We start from the raw sequence: 11276 nt of genomic DNA, 5'->3' as shown, positions 1-11276 counted from the left end.
TTCTCAACTGTGGAGTAAACACGAGATAAATTTTAAAAAATGCTTTCATGGTAATCTGAATTATTTCAGCGAGTCATTATCAATGACCTGAAATGGTTATGACTAGCTGAGGAACGCTCAACTCCATTCTCTTACTTTGAGACAAAGTTTTAATATGAATAATATTTTATATTAACTGGTCGCGCGATTTACTAGCAACAACATTTAGTCACCATCAGTTGATACTTGTAAAAATAATAATAATAATCCGAAACCGCTAACCTGTCCCTTTGTAACTGCGGTCCTTCCACAGGGTGTTCCACAAACCTTTTTCAAATACTACTGACTTTTTCCTCATTTGTGTTGCTCAACTCAGCGCAAATGCGCTTGTACCAATTGAATCTCAGTTTACATATTGTAGAACACAGCTGTCAAACTCATTCCACGGAGTGTCTGCAGGTTTTAGCTCCTCACTTGTACTTTATTGATGAATTAAGGTCACTAATTAGTAAGTAACTCCACACACCTGGTTGTCTAGGGCTTAGTTAAAAGTTCAAAACAAAAACTTGCAGACACTAGGCCCTCCATGGAAGGAGTTTCCCCCCTGCTGTAGAACGTCTCCAGTTGAGCAACAAAATTAGGAAAAAGTTTGTGGTTGTATTCTATACATTTTATTAAAAGTATGAATTTCAGAGCCCTGTGGAAGGCCCAGAGATGTACAGGACAAACATATGTACTGGTAAAAGTTTTCAGAATTGACATTTTTATCGACTGATGGTGATTCAATGTTGTTGGTAGCAAATTGTGCGGCCAGTTATCAATACTCACCCCCACCTTAATTAATAAAAGGTAACGGAGTTGAGCGTTCCTCAGCTAGGTTATGACCTGCCTATAAGCATCTATTCAACTTACATTTACATTTACATTTAAGTCATTTAGCAGACGCTCTTATCCAGAGTGACTTACACACAAAACGTTGCTAATGTTTAAGGTGTCCAGTCAAAAACACATCTATTGACCAATAGGGTAGATAGATAACACCCGAAGAAAACCAATGGTCCAAACCTAATGTCTTTATCATAATCTGTTCAAAATGTATTGTCGTTTTTACCCTATTTTAGTATAGCCTATGTAACAGTATAACGTTAGACCGTCCCCTCGCCCATACCCGGGCGCGAACCAGGGACCCTCTGCACACATCAACAACAGTCACCTTCGAAGCATCCACAAAAGCCGCGGCTCTTGCAGAGCAAGGGGAACTACTACTTCAAGGTCTCAGAGCAAGTGACGTCACCAATTGAAATGCTATTAAGCGTGCACCGCTAACTAAGCTAGCCGTTTCACATCCGCTACACCTACACTGTTCATATTCATGCCAAGTTCCTGTTCTTTTTCTAAGATGTTACAGTCGAGTGTTGCTGACATATAGCTACACTATTCACCATGTTAGTTTCCCTGTGTCCGCCCAGTGGGTTATAGAGTAACTCAGAACAGGACTAGCAGGTGGTCTGAGTGGAAAAAACAACCTGTCCTGCTGCTGATGCTGGGTTAATTATGAGCACTTTTTCCCCTGATGCTCCAGTAAGGCTCCAGTTACAGGATACAAAGGGTTGAGTGTAGACTAGACCAGCTGCACATCTGTTGCCTTGAGCAAACATACAGCTCTAAAGAGATCGGACTATACATGCTAACACACACACACACACACACACACACACACACACACACACACACACACACACACACACACACACACACACACACACACACACACACACACACACACACACACACACACACACACAGAGACAAGCAAAAGCTCACTAAAGGAGAAATAGCAAGCAATTATCCAGGAAGTCATAATCTACATAGATGTAAGTCTACTGCAGGCTAAGAAAAAAATCATATTTGTTGATCATGGATAATACTAGGTCATGTCTGTAACATGCTTGGAACATCATGCAGATATTGTCCATGAAACATAAACTGAAACATACTGTACAATACTGAGCTCAGGGACAGAGATATGAAGGTAGGAAAGCAAACACACAGATGGCCCAAGACTGTTGACATACAATTCCTTCCATTCCAACACCAGGCAAAGGAAACATCTATATATCTAGGTAACAAAGCACCGCAACACTCACTCAACCTAATTCTTACAAACCCACACAAGTATAAGTTGCCAACGACGTGGTAAAATAACATCCTCTCTCCATGTTGGACCACTTAGCAGGCGGTGATGATAGCAGTAGCTAAACTACTTATTATTGCCAAGCCAGTGAAGCTAGCTCAAAATAATAATGCCCTCTTGAATAATTCATGATTTCAGTCAGGTGGAACCAGATGCTGCTTCTGTGTCATAGACTAGAGAAAGAGCTGTAACTCGACTCAGCCAGGGCAGGCCAGCCGGGGAAGGCCATCTCTGCATGGGAGAGGGGGAAATGCCTGCATCATGGGAACACAGCCTGGCTTTAGCTAGCTGGGGACAGAAACACAACACTACCGTGTCATGACACCAGCAGCTTTGCTGTTTATATGTGACATTCCCTCCCAGTGTTTAGAGGACGATGGTTCAGTAGGCCAGTCCATATGGAGCAGCTCACCCTAAGGGGTTTCTGGCAAGTTACCGGCCCCAGTGTTGGTGTCGCTCCCTCCTCTGCCCTGACATTTGTGGAAATGGCCGGAAGAGGTCTGTGCTGGTGCCATCCTCTGGCACAGCAAACAAATGCAATGGTGCTGTATGCCTGCCTGCCGCTCATGGGTATGGAACAGGCAGGGATATGTTTACCACTCGTCCCCAGCTGCACATCTCCAATCAGAGGCCAACGGGCAATTAGTGTTGGTTTCTTTTGGCAGGAGGCAGCTCGCCTACCTCCGTAACACAAACGGACATCTGGACCCAGGTTGTTCTTACCCCGCCGCATGCCCCTGTCCAATAGCCTTGAGATGAAATATTTCTGCTCTATAAATGCTCCATACATTTGAGCAACACAGACTTGTGTTTTTTCATCAGATACTTACGCTTGACAGTAGCCACATTCACGGAAATCTTTTGGGTCGTTGTCTTGTTGGAAGACCCATTTTCATCCCCAGCTTTAGCTCCTTGACTTACGGCCTGACGTTCTGTTCAAGAAGCACCTGGTGTACCTCAGAATGTATGGTTCCCTTAATGATGTGGAGTCGTCCAGGTCCAGAGGAGGAAAAGCAGCCCCAGATCTTGTCATTTCCATCACCATGCTTGACTGTTGGGAAAAGGTTATTATGGTGGTAGGCAGTGCTGGGTTTTCGCCAAAAATAGCAGTGTTGATTGTGATCAAAAAGGTCATTATTGGACTACAGAGAATAGACTTCCACAAACCTTCAGGTTTGTCCAGGTGGTCTCTCGCAAAGTTAAGATGGGCAGTTTGGTTCTTCTTTGACAGCAGAGGCTTCTTCCTAGCAACCCTCACATGAATGGCATTTCGATTCAGTGTTGTTATTGTTGTTGAAGCATGCACACTTACCTGAGGTACAGCAAGGGAGGACTGCAAATCTCTAGATGTTATGTTTGGGTTGGCTTTTACCTGAATTATTTTTGCTCTTGTGGTTCTTGGGGATATTTTGGAAGGGCGTCCACTTCCAGGCCAAGTTGCTGTCATGTTAAATGTAAATGATTTGCCTCACAGTGGACTGATGGAGATTAAATCCTTTTGAGATTATTGTATAGCCTCCCCAGACTGATGTGCTCTCACTACTGGTGTGCTCTCACTACTGGTGTGCTGTCCTGATGTCCCCTGAGATCTCCTTTCCTCTCAGCATGGTGTGCTTTGTATTCACATGGATGGGTCACACCAAACTAACCAGGTTTCTTATCTCTATTTATCAGAGTCCCGCCCAAACACTTTCCTAACGATCTCTCCTTTGATTGGTTCATTTGGTACCCAATTATTTACCCACCTGATTCTACCTACCTACTTGATTTAACCAACGCAACTTGGGGTTCACTTATTTTTGCACCTGCACTAACTCCTTTATTTATTTTACTACAAACATGATTATACTTAATTATACTACAAACACGATTTCCTCTATACCAACATGGTATTAGTAAATATAAACCTGTTATGTCAGATCAAAAAGACTGGTTCTGATTAGATGAAGATTTCATGGTAAAAACGTTTAAAAATTCTACTTTAACGCAGCACTGTATATGCATTTCTGGCTCAGGCAGGCTCAATCAAATTCTCCATTTGATTTCCAGTGGAGGACCATTTGTACAGAGCTCAACCTGGACTGTGGCCCAGGGTTAGTAAATATTTACTTGTTGAAATAGGAACACGTCATATTTAGCTCGAGTTCAGCAGGTATAATGACTCAATTTAGGAGTCTGTATATCATGTCTATCTTTAATTCATTTTAGCCAGAACAAGGCTGATTCAATCCATCTTATTAGAGATTCTTTATGAAATTACCCTGTGCCCCTGCTCATTGTGACTTGTGCATGGAGACTGGAGACAGGAGAGGAGGCTTATACCCAACCCATAGACTCCACATTACAGACACTGCATCCCTGAAGAGAGCCTACCAAACAAATGGTTAAAGTAACTGTCCAGTGTTTACAGATTTCTATGACTTGTAATTAATGACAATATGAGTGAAGGGTTGGAAGGGTGTGGTTTGTACCCATGTGTTTGTTGTTTTGTATGCAGTTAGTTTTATACAGTATATTAAACTGCTCCGGCTATTCACCAAGTCCTGCTCTCCTGCGTTTGACTTCCCTGCCACCAGTTACGCACCCCTTACAGAATTCCCGACCACTTATGGAGTCAGCAGGAACAGGTGCCCCTGGTATAGGGGTCGAGGAGGGCATCCAGAAGCAAGCGAAATTAATCCACCATCTCGGCGCCATCATGGATCAAGTTATCCAGAACCTGGACCGTTGGGAGAGACGGGGAGGTCCTCCAGCGCCTTCAACAACGCAACCCGAACCTCCACTACTCACTCCTCCTGCAACCGGTCCCAGTGGGATGCGTCTTGCCCTTCCCGGGGAGTATGATGGGAATTTTATTGACAGAGCGCTCGCTCTTAGTTTAGCCATCCCCATTATTCCTGTGGTTAGACCTTTCCCCGTACATGCTCTGGATAGTCGACCATTGGGGTCCGGGCTAATCAGGGAAGTCACTAACTCCCTGGCCATGGTGATGCAGGGGAGTCACGAGGAGAGAATCTGTTTCTTTCTCATTGACTCTCCTGCGTTTCCCATGGTCCTGGGCCTTCCCTGGTTGGCTCGTTATGACCCCACCATTTCATGGCAACAGAGGGCTCTCACGGGGTGGTCGCGAGAGTGCTCGTGGAGGTGTGTAGGGGTTTTAGTTTGTGCTACTACGGTGGAAAGTCCAGACCAGGTCTCCACTGTGCGCATCCCCTGAATATGCAGATTTTGCTCGTCTACTGTAAAAAGAAGGCGACTCAATTACCACCGTCGATAAATCTCCTGGAAGACCCTGCACTTCCCAGGAGTCATGTGTATCCCGTCGCAAGCGAAGACGGTGGCTATGGAGACATATGTCTCAGAAACCCTGCGTCAGGGGTACATTCGGTCCTCCACTTTACCCGTCTCTTAGAGTTTCTTTTTTGTGAAGAAGAAGGATGGAGGTCTGCGCCCGTGCATTAATTGTCAAGGTCTCAATCAAATCACAGTGAGGTAGAGTTATCCGCTACCTCTTATCGCCACGCCGATTGAGTCAATGCACTGGGCGCGCTTCTTCACAAAACTGGGTCTCATGAGCGCATACCACCTGGTGCGTATCCGGGAGGGAGACGAGTGGAAGATGCCGTTTAGTACCACCTCAGGGCATTATGAGTACCTCGTCATGCCGTATGGGTTGATGAATGCTCCATCAGTCTTCCAATCAGTCTTCCAGGAGTTGGCGGATGCTTTAGTCCAGAGATTTTTTGTCAGGAAGACCTGCATGGGCAGGGTGTAGTGGTGTATATCGATGACATTCTGATATACTCCGCTACACGCGCCGAGCATGTGTCTTTGGTGTGCAGGGTGCTTGGATGACTGTTGGAGCATGACCTGTACGTCAAGGCTGAGAAATGCCTGTTCTTTCAGCAGGCCGTCTCCTTCCTAGGGTATCGTATTTCCATATCAGGGGTGGAGATGGAGAGTGACCGCATTTAAGCCGTACGTAATTGGCTGACTCCCACCACGGTAAAGGAGGTGCAGCGATTTTTAGGGTTTGCCAATTACTACCGGGGATTTATCCTGGGTTTTGGTCAGGTGGCTGCTCCCATTACCTCACTGCTGAAGGGGGGTCCTGTATGTCTGCAGTGGTCAGTTGAGGCGGACAGGGCTTTTGGGCAACTAAGGGCTCTGTTTATCTCGGCGCCCGTGCTGGCCCATCCGGATCCCTCTTTGGTGTTGATAGTGGAGGTGGACGGGAGCTGTTGGCTGTAGTCAAGGCCTTGAAGGCGTGGAGACATTGGCTTGAGGGGGCGAAACACCCTTTTCTCATCTGGACTGACCACCACAATCTTGAGTACATCCAGGCAGCGAGGAGACTGAACCCTCGCCAGGCAAGGTGGGCCATGTTTTTCACCATTTTTGTTTTCACCCTTTCGTACAGACCAGGTTCCCAGAATGTTAAGGCAGACGCACTGTCCCGGCAGTATGACAGAGGAGCGGCCCATGGATCCCACTCCCATACTCCCCGCCTCTTGCTTGGTGGCGCCGGTAGTGTGGGAGCTGGACGCGGACATTGAGCGGGCGTCACGTGCAGAACCCGCTCACCCTCAGTGTCCAGCTGGGCGTCTGTACATTCCGTCTGCGACTGGCTGATCTATTGGGCCCACATGTCACCCTCCTCTGGTCATCCTGGGATCGGTCGGACGGTGCGCTGTCTTAGTGGAAAGTACTGGTGGCCCACTTTGGCTAAGGATGTGAGGGTTTATGTTTCCTCCTGCTCTGTGTGCGTCCAGTTTAAGGCTCCTAGGCACCTGCTCAGAGGTAAGTTACATACAACCCTTACCCGTTCCACAACGGCCGTGGTCGCACCTGTCGGTGGATTTCATAACCAACCTGCACAGGGTAACACCCCGATCCTGGTTGTTGTGGATAGTTTTTCTAAGTCCTGTCGTCTCCTCCCTTTGCCGGGTCTCCCTACGGCCCTACAGACTGCGGAGGCCCTGTTTACTCACGTCTTCTGGCACTATGGGGTGCCTGAGGATATAGTGTCTGATCGGGGTCCCAAGTTCACGTCAAGGGTCTGGAGGGCGATCATGGAACATCTGTGGGTCTCGGTCAGCCTTAACTCAGGTTTTCACCCCGAGAGAAATGGGCAGGTGGACAGAGTTAACCAGAATGTGGGTAGGTTTCTGAGGTCTTATTGCCAGGACCGGCTGGGGGAGTGGGCAGCGTTTGTGCCCTGATCAGAGATGGCCCAGAACTCGCTCTGCCACTCCGCCACTCCTCTACTCCTCCACTAACCTCTCTCCTTTCCAGTGTGTATTGGGGTATCAGCTGGTTCTGGCTCATTGGCATCAGAGTCAGACCGAGGCTCCTGCGGTGGATGACTGGTTCCGGCGCGTGGAGGAAACATTGGAAGCCGCCCATGTCCATGGACACCGCCCATGTACATCAGAAAGTTGGCGCAGACCGTCACCGCAGCAAGGTCCCGGTGTTCGCACCGGGGGACCGGGTATGGCTCTCGACCCGAAAGCTGCCCCTCCGCCTGCCCTGTCGGAAGCTGGGTCTGCGGTTTGTGGGGCCATTTAAAGTCCTGAGGAGAGTGAACGAGGTATGTTATAGGTTACAGCTTCCCCCGCGATTACCGCATTAACCGCTCGTTCCATGCGTCTCTCCTCAGGCCGGTGGTGGCTGGCCCGCTCCAGGAATTTGAGGTGCGGGATGTTCCTCCACCCCCTCTGGACATCGAGGGGGCCCCGGCATATTCCGTTCGATCCATCCTGGATTCGAGACGTCGGGCGAGGGGCCTTCAGTACCTGGTGGACTGGGAGGGGTACGGTACGGAGGGGAGATGCTGGGTTCTAGATGAGGACGTGTTGGACCCTCCTATGCTGCGGGATTTCCACCGTCTCCATCAGGATCGCCCTGCACCTCGCCCTCCGGGTCGCCCCCGAGGCCGGTGTCGGCGCGCTGCTGGAGCCTTGCATCAAGGGGTGGGTACTGTCACGACTTCTGCCGAAGTCGGTTCCTCTCCTTGTTCGGGCGGTCGATGTCACCGGTCTTCTAGCCATCGCCAATCCATTTTTCATGTTCCATTTGTTTTGTCTTGTTTTCACACACACCTGGTTTCAAATCCCTAATTACATATTGTATATTTTCCCTCTGTTTCCCCCATGTCCTTGTCGGGAATTGTTTATTTTGTATGTACTCGTGCCATGTGTTACTGGTGCGCTACGGGTTTTGTACCCATGTGTTTGTTGTTTTGTATGCCGTTAGTTTTATACACTGCTCAAAAACATGAAGGGAACACTTAAACAACACAATGTAACTCCAAGTCAATCACACTGTGAAATCAAACTGTCGACTTAGGAAGCAACACTGATTGACAATAAATTTCACATGCTGTTGTGCAAATGGAATAGACAACAGGTGGAAATTATAGGCAATTAGCAAGACACCCCCAATAAAGGAGTGGTTCTGCAGGTGGTCACCACAGACCACTTCTCAGTTCCTATGCTTCCTGGCTGATGTTTTGGTCACTTTTGAATGCAGGAGGTGCTTTCACTCTAGTGGTAGCATGAAACAGAGTCTACAACCCACACAAGTGGCTCAGGTAGTGCAGCTCATCCAGGATGGCACATCAATGCGAGCTGTGGCAAGAAGGTTTGCTGTGTCTGTCAGCGTAGTGTCCAGAGCATGGAGGCGCTACCAGGAGACAGGCCAGTACATCAGGAGACGTGGAGGAGGCCATAGGAGGGCAACAACCCAGCAGCAGGACCGCTACCTCCGCCTTTGTGCAAGGAGGAGCAGGAGGAGCACTGCCAGAGCCCTGCAAAATGACCTCCAGCAGGCCACAAATGTGCATGTGTCTCATCAAACGGTCAGAAACAGACTCCATGAGGGTGGTATGAGGGCCCGACGTCCACAGGTGGGGGTTGTGCTTACAGCCCAACACCGTGCAGGATGTTTGGCATTTGCCAGAGAACACCAAGATCGGCAAATTCGCCACTGGCGCCCTGTGCTCTTCACAGGTGAAAGCATGTTCACACTGAGCACATGTGACAGACGTGACAGTCTGGAGACGCCGTGGAGAACGTTCTGCTGCCTGCAACATCCTCCAGGTGGGTGTCATGGTGTGGTGTGGCATTTCTTTGGGGGGCCGCACAGCCCTCCATGTGCTCGCCAGAGGTAGCCTGACTGCCATTAGGTACCGAGATGAGATCCTCAGACCCCTTGTGAGACCATATGCTGGTGCGGTTGGCCTTGGGTTCCTCCTAATGCAAAACAATGCTAGACCTCATGTGGCTGGAGTATGTCAGCAGTTCCTGCAAGAGGAAGGCATTGATGCTATGGACTGGCCCGCCCGTTCCCCAGACCTGAATCCAATTGAGCACATCTGGGACATCATGTCTCGCTCCATCCACCAACGCCACGTTGCACCACAGACTGTCCAGGAGTTGGCGGATGCTTTAGTCCAGGATGCTTTAGTCGGATGCTTTTGTCTGAGCCTCATTTTGACTTGTTTTAAGGACATTACATCAAAGTTGGATCAGCTTGTAGTGTGGTTTTCCACTTTAAATTTTGAGTGACTCCAAATCCAGACCTCCATGGGTTGATAAATTTGATTTCCATTGATCATTTTTGTGTGATTTTGTTGTCAGCATATTCAACTATGTAAAGAAAAAAGTATTTAATAAGAATATTTCATTTATTCAGATCTAGGATGTGTTATTTTAGTGTTCCCTTTATTTTTTTGAGCAGTGTATATTAAACTGCTCCGGCTATTCACCAAATCCTGCTCTCCTGCGTTTGACTTCCCTGCCACCAGTTACGCACCCCTTACAATGGTGTGGTCGTATACCGCTCATTAAAAATATTCATACGAGTAGACTTCTAATTGGCCAGCTCATCCTAATGACATCATCCTCTATGAGGAAATAGCAAGCATTTTTGCAATGGTCTCTTTTAGACACAAGTTTGAGGTGTCTTTTTGTGTGTTTTTCCTACAAGTTATGTTTTTATCCACGAGTATATCAAGAGTGAACAACATTATTTGGGTGAGTTAATATAATATGTACTTTTAAAAGGGAGATTTTGACTGGACAGTTACTTTAAGATGAATCCCTAAGAAATGAGAATGATCATAGTGAGGGAAAAAAGCTATTCCTCGTAATGTGTGAAACTCCACTTGATCAGGGCCTACGAAGTAATTCCCCCACACAAACACAAAGCATTTAACACCACTGCACATTAGCAATCCATTAATTCTAGTCAGAATTTTAAAATGCTGTGGAACCAGCCAGACAGCCAGCGTGCCATGAGCAGCAGACTGGCAGTGTGTGTCTGCTCTGCTTCCCGCCAATACCATGCTGTAATCAGCGGCCAGTTACTCCCATTAACCTCAGACAGACAGGGGAGGGTGGACAGCGTACACTGAGAGGAGCTGCAGCATGTCACTATGGACAGAAGAACTATAGCACACACTGGATCCTATGTCTCTCACGTCACACATGTCCTTACTTGCTCTAGTCTAGTGTATCATGTTCTTGTGGGTTTCCATTGGAAGCAGACAGTGGTATATCAATCGATTCCACTGGCCAATCTTACAGTCTCGTACCGCAGGTATTAGAAGAAGGATCTGAGAGATTCTTTCTGAATTCAGACCCCTGCAAAAATAAATTGGAAGCACCTGTCTGGTGGATGTGTAGATAACTGTACGCATATGAAACTAAGCATATGGAAGCAACATCCAACAAGACATTGTTATACAGGATGCATATCAGAAAGGCCTAGGAAAACATGCCAAGCTAACTTGACGCTGTTAGAAATGCAGATCCACTTCATTCATAGTTGCTCTAACACAGTACACCATAGCAGAGGGTGATCAGATCAGGGAGAATATACACCAAACCGAGCTGGCCGGGGACAGAGATAGAGATTGAACCTGCAGAGATAAGCTTTTTCATTACAATGCAAATCCTGGCTCTAATCGCCGATGCCTCCGCTGGATTTTTGCCAGACCCTAGAGACCAACGTAATCATGCACCTCCCCTGATCTGGACTGGAGTGATGTGCCATCTCTAGTGAACACTGACAGGCTGCCCAAACTAAGGCTGTCCCATTC

General features: G+C 47.6%; 1 long non-coding RNA gene across 1 annotated transcript; it reads right to left on the bottom strand.

Annotated features, from left to right (window-relative positions):
- Positions 1–3060: 3060 nt before the first annotated feature.
- On the bottom strand, positions 3061–3793 carry LOC124036238. Its single transcript, XR_006838892.1, has 3 exons — positions 3546–3793; positions 3341–3417; positions 3061–3224 (listed from the first exon to the last, which is right to left on the bottom strand). It is a non-coding gene; the product is annotated as an uncharacterized LOC124036238 (long non-coding RNA).
- Positions 3794–11276: the final 7483 nt, after the last annotated feature.

The sequence above is a fragment of the Oncorhynchus gorbuscha genome, linkage group LG05 (assembly GCF_021184085.1).
Source record: "Oncorhynchus gorbuscha isolate QuinsamMale2020 ecotype Even-year linkage group LG05, OgorEven_v1.0, whole genome shotgun sequence".
NCBI lineage: Eukaryota > Metazoa > Chordata > Actinopteri > Salmoniformes > Salmonidae > Oncorhynchus > Oncorhynchus gorbuscha.
This window is presented reverse-complemented; position numbering and strand designations above follow the sequence as displayed.